The 9,441-nt window shown below is 46.4% G+C and overlaps 1 protein-coding gene across 1 annotated transcript in view; it reads left to right on the top strand.

Annotated features, from left to right (window-relative positions):
• Positions 1-6: 6 nt before the first annotated feature.
• Positions 7-9,441, top strand: part of ALDH1A3 (aldehyde dehydrogenase 1 family, member A3) — a 37,333-nt gene continuing 27,898 nt past the window's right edge. The window contains exons 1-2 of the mRNA XM_009321468.1: positions 7-22; positions 3,619-3,723. The gene's annotated coding sequence lies outside the window, so the exon portion shown is untranslated. The remainder of the gene's footprint in view (positions 23-3,618; positions 3,724-9,441) is intronic.

Raw genomic sequence — 9,441 nt, 5'->3', positions numbered from 1 at the left:
CCTGGAGGTGAAGTACACCAAGGTGAGCCGGCGAGGGGAGGTGGGCAGCGGGCTTCGCCGCCGCGTCGCCGATGCTTGGTGGAGTCAGGCTGGTGGTGAAGTGTTATTTTTTTTTTTAATATAAAATTTTCTCCCTCACTGTCGTTTTTTGCAATTGTTTTTATTCCACTGACTGCCCTAGACAGTAGGCTTATGGGGATGTAAGGGCGGTTGAGTGACTGGAGCAAGCAGATGGCTGTGGCATTTCTAGGGGAGCTGCGGTTGCCCCAAACCCTAAAGCCCAAGAAACTAACTTTTTTTTTTTTTAAGAAAAAAAAAAAGAAATGAAGATATTTGTGGTGCTGCCCCAGGTGCCCACTCTCCCTGGCTGTGTGGCAGGCCCTGGTGCCGATCAGTGGCAGGCCTGCCATGTGAGGCTGTGGTGCCATGCTGGCCTGTGCCCTCCCAGTCACCCTGGTGGCCATCTTCCCAGGTGCCCAGCGCAGCACTCACAAACCCGCCCAGTAAATGCTTTTAGCATCACATTAGTGCTCAGTGAAATCAGATTTGGATGGGGTGAGCCTGGGCAGAAGTGAGAAGGGGTTTACCAGCAAGGAAGCTGCTTGCCTGGGTTGTGTTCAGCTGTCCTTGATCTGGTGGGATGGGGCCCTGCTGGGAGGGAGTTCAGTGCCAGGGGGTGGTTTTGGGTCCTGGTGAATGCGGGGAGCATGGAGAGGGCCAGTGTCCTGCAGGACTGGGCCTTGTGAAAAGGCTCTGATGGGACTGGGGCCACCCCGCAGCTCCTGAAGAGGAGTGGTGTTCACGCATGTCTTGTTGGTGGCTTGCCGTCCCAACAGAGCTCCTCCATGGCCTCCCCGCGGGAAAAGGAGTCAGGCAGCAAGCGCACACAAACCCGTATCTCTCCGCTCTCTGTCGATCTTCTCTTTAAATGGTTGCTCCTGACCTTTCAGATTTAACCAAAGCCTCCTGAGATTGATAACTCTGTCCCTCAGAGGTGAGGCTGGTGTTGGTGTGAAGCTGAGCACTGCTGCAGAAATCCCTGCTCCCTAACGCAGCCATAGCTCTGCGATAGCCGAGTCACTTTTTGTTCCACAACAGCCTGACCTGCTGTTTTGCGCAGTGGGGAAAATATCCCGGCTGGTTACGCTGCTAGGCAGCCTTGACTGCCATAATTTGAACTATATGGCTGGACTAAAAGAGCTGGAGGGGCTGAATGAGCATATTAATTAGTTACATTTCTGTATTAAGTATCAAAAAAAAAAAAGCAGAACTTGAAGTTCATTCTCTTGCAGTGAGAAGGAGTAAACAGTGATAGCTTATCCAGTGAGGTATTGATTTGAATTATGCATCTGAAGTACTGAAACAGATTAGCAATTAGAGGTAATCACTGGACTAGATAAATTTGGGACATTAAAAATTAATCTACTTTTTTGTAAGATAAACTTGTCATTTAGCAGCAAATTGGATCTGCAGCTGCTGATTGCAGAATGGCGTAATGCTGCACAAACAGCTCTTTCCTGTGTCCAAAATGGACACGGCCATTAGAGTTCTTCTTAAACATCCAAATGTTCTGTTTTTTGTTACTTTTATTGTTGTGAACACTTCTAAATACTCCTTTGGGATCTGATCCTGCATCCATGTATGTTTTAAAACACACGTTTTTTATTCTCCAGAGTTTTGCCAGAGACTCTGTGCACTAAAGGTATCAAGGTAGTCTCTTAAAAGTGGAAACCAATGTTAAATAAAAGTGTGAATTTGACATTTGATCTGATCCTCCTGGTGCATCTGAGAAAATGATCCACAGTCAGTTTTCATAAAACTGCAAGGGGTTTTCTACAAGCTCTGAGTTTCACCAGATGTTTACAGCTGACGGCACACTTTCCTTTGCTTAGAGAAGATTTTTATTTTCGGTTCTACCAGTTACAGGGCTGGGGGAGAATAAAAATTTTCAACAAAGATCTCGCTTATAGAGCAGCTTAATGCTTGTCATGGATGTGTGATGGAAGTGATCTGTCCACAATCCTGTGTCCTAAATCTTAGGCATGAAGCATGAACGGCTGATACGCTGTTCTGTTTGATTTCACGTCCTGGCACCAAAGACTCGGGCTATGTGGTGTGATTCCCAGAGTGATGCCAGCATATATGTTACATTTAAAACAGCCTGATTCTGTCACTCTTGTGTTTTACTATTTCTTATAGGAACATCGCTTTCCCATCCCAACCCTTTCACATAGAATTAATGTTGAATGTGGAGGAAAAAATGGTATCCTTCCCCAATCCCTAGTTTGAGAGCATATACCAGATGCTGTAATTTTACAGTTCTTGTATCTCCCACATTTATAACATGACTTTCTTCATTAGTGAAACAAAGGAAAGCTGTAGTTAAAATGTGTAAATGTTAAAATGCAGCACTTGGATAACAGAGGTCGTTTGGGAGCATTAGCGTCAAGTTAGTTAATATTTCTAACATCGTATCTTTTCTTGTGACTTCACTTGACAACTTTTTTGCCAAAATTTTCTTTTTCTCTGCCTGTCTGAAGCAGGTGGGTCCAAAAGTGCAGCTTCTACACCAGTTACATCTCAGATGCTTTCTGCAGAAATAGTCAGGAGAAACTCCTTTCAGGAAAAAAGCTGCCCAAGGAAAGAAAACTATGACCCAAAGCAGTGGGAATTCCGAATGTAAGGGATGCAACATTAATCTCCTGGTGGTGTGTAGAGACTCATAAACAAGATTGCAAATGTGGATGACTTCCAAGTAAAAGTACTAGCTTACAGCCGCTAACAGGCTACTAAGAAAGATTACTTCATCTAATCTTACTTAAAGTATATTTATAAAATATAACACTGCCAAGTTAGATCACAGTGTGGATAAGATGCATGTTGAATCAATTAATTGTATATAGGTATTCATGTTCTGTTTACAGTGAGTAACAACACTCTAGTATTTAATGCATTTTCAGTTACGCAACACTGGGACTGTTTGTTCTTGCTCTGGAAATGCAATATTTTGAAACACTTAAATCTTGTCACAGAAGACTCCAAGTGACGTGGGAGGCTTGATCTAGCCTGTGACAAGGCATGGTGGGGTAGAACTGAGCCAGTACTTACCTTCCTCCAGACAGTGCTGGGGGGGCAAGTAGTGGAAGTAGCCCAGAGCAGGATACAAACAACCAAGTAATATTGTACGGTGACATTTAATTTGTAGCATGTAACAAGGGGCTCCTTTTGCCTGAACCATACGAGTTTCTCTTGGTGTCTGCTTGCTGTTCCCATGGAGATGTATTTCAAAAACTGTCTGTTTCTCATTGCCAAGTTATGGTGTTATACTGTGTGGGCCCCATCCTCTGTCTTCCTTTTGCTCAAAACTAACTGGGTGCATGAAGGCTTTTTCATCTGTTCTCTGGCTCAGGTTCTAGTTTGGATAAATGCTGTCTGTATCGCAAACAGCCTCCCTGGGAGAGAGACTGAACATGCTTGACTCTGCCATCAATGGAAATCGAAGAGCCTCAGGACCTTTGAGGAGTACTTGTGGTTTTTTGCATTGTCTGCATCGTTTTTTTGTTTTGGTTTTTCTTTTTTTTTCTCCTCCCCATCCCACTCCCCTTGCTTTCTCTTCAGATATTTATTAACAATGAATGGCATGAGTCTACAAGTGGAAAGAAGTTCCCCACCTACAACCCTTCAACACTGGAGAAAATCTGTGACATTGAGGAAGGAGACAAGGTAAGTGTTGTTGGAAAGGCAGTGCAAAACACCGTTTCCGAGGGACTTCCTTTTGTAGGGAAGCACACAGAGGAAAAGCTGGCTTTTAACGACAACGTACATCTGGCCAGACTGTGAGCTGGAGGTCTGGGACACTAGATGTGCTGCTCAAGAATTACACGGGGTGGGTGGGATCAATCGTGTCCAACTTGGCAGAGTCACTTTCCCTGGTAGGAACTGCCTGCCAAACACTGTCAGAGGAATGAGATTCAGCATCGTTCTTGTGTTGTAGACTAGAAGGAAGCAGCCAGTCTGAGGAAATAGTGTATGGATGGTGTATGCACATCCCTGACAGAACCTGGGCCTTGTGTTGGGAGCGGTTTATACACAAGCTGCATGGCAGCCTGTTGGAGACACTGAACTGAAACTTGCCCTTTTTAAACACAGTCAACAAATAACCTGGGTGCTTGGGGGCATTTAAACTCAGTCACGCAAACGCTGCCCACTTTCTGCTAGAGATGTGGTGCTGCTTTTCCAATGGGTGTCATGGCTTCTGGCCTCCTGCACAAATGTGGCAACTCAGTTAAAACCAAACCAGTATCTCTTAAGAACTTCAGTAGTCCCTGGCCCTGGTGTGCTGTAGAGTAGCCTGGGACATAACTGCTTGGGTTTGATAACAGTCTGAGGTGAGGAACAATCAGATGTGACGCTTTTTGTCCAAAACAGCTCATCATGTGTGGGCCAACTGGCCTGATCTATGGGAAAGAGCTAGCCCAAGAGCTGGCTTTTTGCAGTATGTCATGGGAAACTGATTCACAGCTTCTCTGCTGTACCAGGGCTTTGGCTGCTGGTGGCAGTAAGTGATGGATAGTGTGGGTGTTTCTGCCTGTACTGTGGTATCTTTTTCTTGGTATTTAAGCTTGTCCAGCACTTGTGAGGCCTAGTGCCTGATTTCCAGCCATGTAGCTGCCTTGGGGATCCTTTCCTAGTAGGAGTGATACTAGCTGAGCTGGGGCAGTGTGTTTTCTGGTGTTATACTGTGTAGAGTATAGAGCCTGACCTGCAGATGGGAGCAAACTTGCTTGGCAATACAAGTCTCCAGCCTGCATGCGAACAGTGTGTAAGGTAGCTGTTCTTTTTGGATGGCACTAAAGCAGCCTCTGTTGAGACCTGTTGCCATGGGGTATCTGTGCATCCATGGGGCAATTACAGATTAAGGCAGAACTAAACATTATGTGTAATTTCTTTATACTAACTGGGTAGGACACAACTGTGTTTAATTGCAGTGGCATGTTAACAGTAGAGTTGAAGCTAACTCTGATGCAACTGTATTTTGCTAGGCAGAAACCATGACGTTGCTATTGTTCCCTGAGCTAAGTGTCTCCTCAAGCAGTTACAGAGCATTACATGAGTATTTCAAGCCTGCTTCTTAATGACTTGGTTAAAGAAAAATGTTATGCAGATCTAAAAGGCCAGTTTTGCAGCTTGCCTCCTTGAGACTTGTCCCTGCCTGAATTCAAGGATAGCTTTCAGCTTCTAGCTTGCAGGAGAGTCACTGTAAACCTCTCCTTGGGGCCAGTCAGTGGAGCCCTCTACCCGTGGATACTCAGCATTGGTGCCTGATTCCTTGGTGCGTAGAATAATTGCAGGCACGAATATAAGTTAGCTGCACCTTGGGTGCCAAAAGCCTCTTATTCCACCACTTTACATCACACAGATTTTTTTAAATTTTTATTTTTTGCTCTAAGTAGGTTTTTGTGAGAGGCTGAGTGGGATTAGACCTGGATCTGGATTAGTTAGAAGGCAGAGTCAGGGGTGAGAAGCATCCCAAACTAGATGTTTGGTTACTGGTGACACTTGACTGTGTCCCACTGTCCTCTGGGGAAACTGAGTCCCCTGAGACTTCCTTTGCCTTGCTTGAACACCCCCTCCTAGGTCTGTCACTCCAGTCTGTTGGAGTTACTACAGAAAGTGGAGAGTTGTGTCTGGTGGTGCCTTCCAGCATCTTGTCCCCACGTGCCACCGTACTTGGTTGTGCTGGTCAGTACCACTGCAGGGGTGGCAGCTCTTGGTACTGGCTCTGGCTTCAGATGTGCTGTGCTAGGGTTGGCTCTGCCTTCACAGCAGGCTGGGAGCAGGACTCCACTTCCCTGGCCCTGAATAGAAACCTGCCCCTCCCTGGCCATGCAGAGTGTGTTTTGCCTGGCATGCACGTGAGGGGTGGGAATTTGGCAGCCAATATCTCAGCGATGACAATTTAGTCTGGTGCTGAAACTTGGCCAATGCTTTATAAGGCTAGGAGCAAAGGTTTTGTTTGTTCTTTAATTACAGAATTTAAGACAGAATTGCCCTTGATGGGATAGTTGGGGGATAAAGGGAAGTCTTGTCTGGGAAAAGGAGCACTGAAAATAGAATGGCAAATGCTTCCACTGGATGCTTGGAGGCTTTTTGCCTCCCAAATAACGGCTTAGTGTCCAAGCGTTTGCCAGGTTGATAACGGAGAAGGAATAACTTTCTTCATTAGACTCCTGCCCCCAGCGAATAGTGCAGCCCCAGAACTTCCACCCTGTCTTGGTGTTACCATGTGAAGGCAAAAATACTTGCACCATTGTCATTTCTCTGGTGCTGTCAATAACATTTGAAGACAGGCTTTTTTTTTCTTCTAGCAGCTTGCTAACATCCATCAAGGGCAGGGGGAAAGGTGCTCCTTCCTCAGAGGAGTGCCCAGCTCAGCTGGCTGCCACAGAGCATGGGCAGCAGGTCCGCAGCTGTGACTGTGAAGCAGACTCAACGCTGTGGAGCATCAGTCATGATCATTTCTAAGCAGTTCACTGTCCCATGTGGATCTTTGAAGGGTTGTAAGAGGGTTCTGTTCACAGTCATCCTGCCCCCCTCAGATTGCAGTGGCAGGCTGAGGTAAAAGGCTGCAGGAATATTATTCCCTACAGCAGACTTGCAATGCCCTCAATAATGGTTTTAGACACTTTGGACTGTTAAGATGCTGTTTGTAGCTGGTTAAAACTTTGGTTCAAAAGTCAGAGCAATGCAATGTGTAGACTGTTCGGAGAGGGTTTGCAGGGGGCGGGTCAGTTCTGAACCTCTTCTGATTGAGAAACTGGCATGCACCTACCTTCCCAAAGAAGTGCACGGTGGAGGCTTTTCAAAGAAGTTAGTAAATGAGGTTAAGACAGACAGTCTCCACTGGCTGTGCTCCATCCCTGGCATGTCTCCTTACTGGCCAGATCGAAGCAGTGTTGTGCACACTGAGCCTGAAGCAGAGCAAGGCTTTTTTGCAGATGTTTTTCCCTACTCACAGAACCAGTGGGGTGATGGTCTCCACTGTGCTCTACAGCCTGCTGCAGAGGCAGGAGAGAAGAAAAAGGGGCAGGATAGAAATGGAGCAGCGATGAGCAGGACTTGAGGTAGAGGAGGTAGCTTAGAACAAAGAACGGTGTGAGTTTGTTCAGGGGAAAATGGTATGCGGTTGTGTAACTGGGGGTTGTATCATAATGCAAACATTCAGGGTGGGTATGAGGGTTTGCAGGCATTTCCCAACGCCGCAGTGCTTGACTTTGCAATCTTAATATTCTCTTAGTGGAGCTCTTTATGTAATGCTTTGTAAATCTGTATAGATCGGAACTGAGCACCAGGATGCACAGACCTCCTCCTTGTGTTTTTGTATACCACAGTGTGTCCCTGGTATCTTGACAGTTACGAGTCTCTTTGTCACGCATTGTGCCTACCTATTGCAACATGCCTGCAATGAACATGCCATTCAGACTCCCCTAATGCCTAGTCATAACAGGATGGATTAAGAATGGCATTTCAGCCTTCCTGAAGAATTTCCTTGTTTTTGCTGGTCTCTCAGGCCTATTGAGGCTGTACAGGCTCACAAGATCTCACTTGGTGGTGCTACCCTGAGGGTGTTTTGGGAAAGCCTTTTTGCTTGTGTGATAGTGACTGCAGTCTCCAAGCTGCTACGTGTACCCAGCATGTCTGAGAAAAGAGGCAAGAATGAAGACAACTAGTATTTGCAGGAGCTGCAGCAGGGCTGAGGTGCTACCATGTTTAGAGGTTGGGGAAGATCTGGGCACGCACTGAAGTCCTCTGCCTGCACAGCCATCTCATCTCCCTGTTCCTGTGAGTGCCAGGGTGGTGGGAAATCTCTCAGTACCAAGGATATGCTGCGTTGTGGTCTATGCCACTGCAGACCCAATGCTCTGCGTGTCAGTGCTCCCAGCCTGGTCACAGAAGCTAATTAATTCCTACTAAGGGAAGACTTGTTTAAACCTGACACACTTCTTGTCTTTCTTTGTCTGCTTTGTCGCATAAAATACTGCCTTCTTTCAGCTTGCGTCTTCATTCCAGCAGGTGGGATGGGGAGTACATAAGTGTGCAGCAGCTGGTGGTGCCTTCTGGCTTTTGATGTGCCAGTATGAATCCAGATCAACTCAACTGAAGCAAACCATTCTGAAGGCCCGTTCTGCCTGTGGGTGATGGGCCCCAAGCAGGATATGCCTGCCTGTGCACAGTGGCTGCTTGTTACCTCTGCCTCGCCAGCACCCTTGCTTGATCAGAGCCATTCTTAACCGCCTGTAACAGCACAAGTTTCCTCCAATGGTTTCCCCATCAGTGCCCTTCCAAAAGGGTTCTTTTCCTGGCAGTATAGGTCAGACTCTTTTAAAGCTGTGTAATCTTCTTATAAAGAAAAGGAGCCAAATTTAGTGTAAGGTGCTATTTCAGTGGGTGATGACTTGCTGTTTTCTCCATGAACTTTTGCTGTAAGAAGGCAACATGTCTCCCCATAATATTTTTCTTGGTTGAGCACCACACATTTCCCCATGAGGGGAGAATGGCCAGACCTTGTTGGATCAGTGCAGAGGCTTACTTTGTAATTGTATCCAGACAAGACTTGAGATAAGACCTAAATTAGAGCAACTGGTGAAGTGCTATGAGGAACAATCAAGGCCTGAAACCCTTCCTCTTTTCCCACCCCCTTGAGTCACATATCGTGGTGAGGTGCAAGTTCTCCATCAGCTGAAGTGAGGCATGGGCTGTGCCAGACATTACATAGAGCAGGATTCTGTCCAAAGCCAGGGCAAATTATGCTTTATGTATGCTTGGGGTACAGTCTTGGCCTTGCGGATGTTGATGGCAGTGTTCACATTGACTTTATTGGGTCGGGAGGTTGCCCTTGGCTTCACTTTTTCAATCAATGTATGTGGGGAGAAGGGAGGAGTCAACTAACATGCTGTGGCCAGAGCAAATGTGTGAAGCTTCTCTGGAGGTGGTGGTGTGGGAAGAGGGGGAATTTGCTGCCCACCTGAGTAGTAACTTTGGTAAACAGAGTTAGATTTGGTCCGGAGTGTGGTAAAGCAGTTGGGAGATGAAGGGAGAGTGGCACTAAGTCTGTGTAGGTGAAATGCCTTTGTCAACAAAACCCTTCCCATCTGGTAGAAATGTTCTGGAATTGTGATCTAGGATTTAAGGGAGCTTTTTTAGTGTGTTAACTGTTACTGGCATGGGTTCCAGTGGGACTGAATGGTGGGATCTGAGCTGTGATTGTTCCCCTGGATAAAACCGTATTCTCTCTTGGGTACTTTCCTTCCCAGACTTGTTCAGAGGAGGATGATTCATGCAGGCCAATGGTCTGTCATGCTTAGGGAAGCTGTAATGGGAACAGAATTGGGATCTTGTTTCCCCATCCTCCCCCAGTATCACTTACATCCTTTATCAGCA

The sequence above is a fragment of the Pygoscelis adeliae genome, unplaced genomic scaffold, assembly GCF_000699105.1.
Source record: "Pygoscelis adeliae isolate BGI_AS28 unplaced genomic scaffold, ASM69910v1 Scaffold13, whole genome shotgun sequence".
Lineage (NCBI taxonomy): Eukaryota > Metazoa > Chordata > Aves > Sphenisciformes > Spheniscidae > Pygoscelis > Pygoscelis adeliae.
This window is presented reverse-complemented; position numbering and strand designations above follow the sequence as displayed.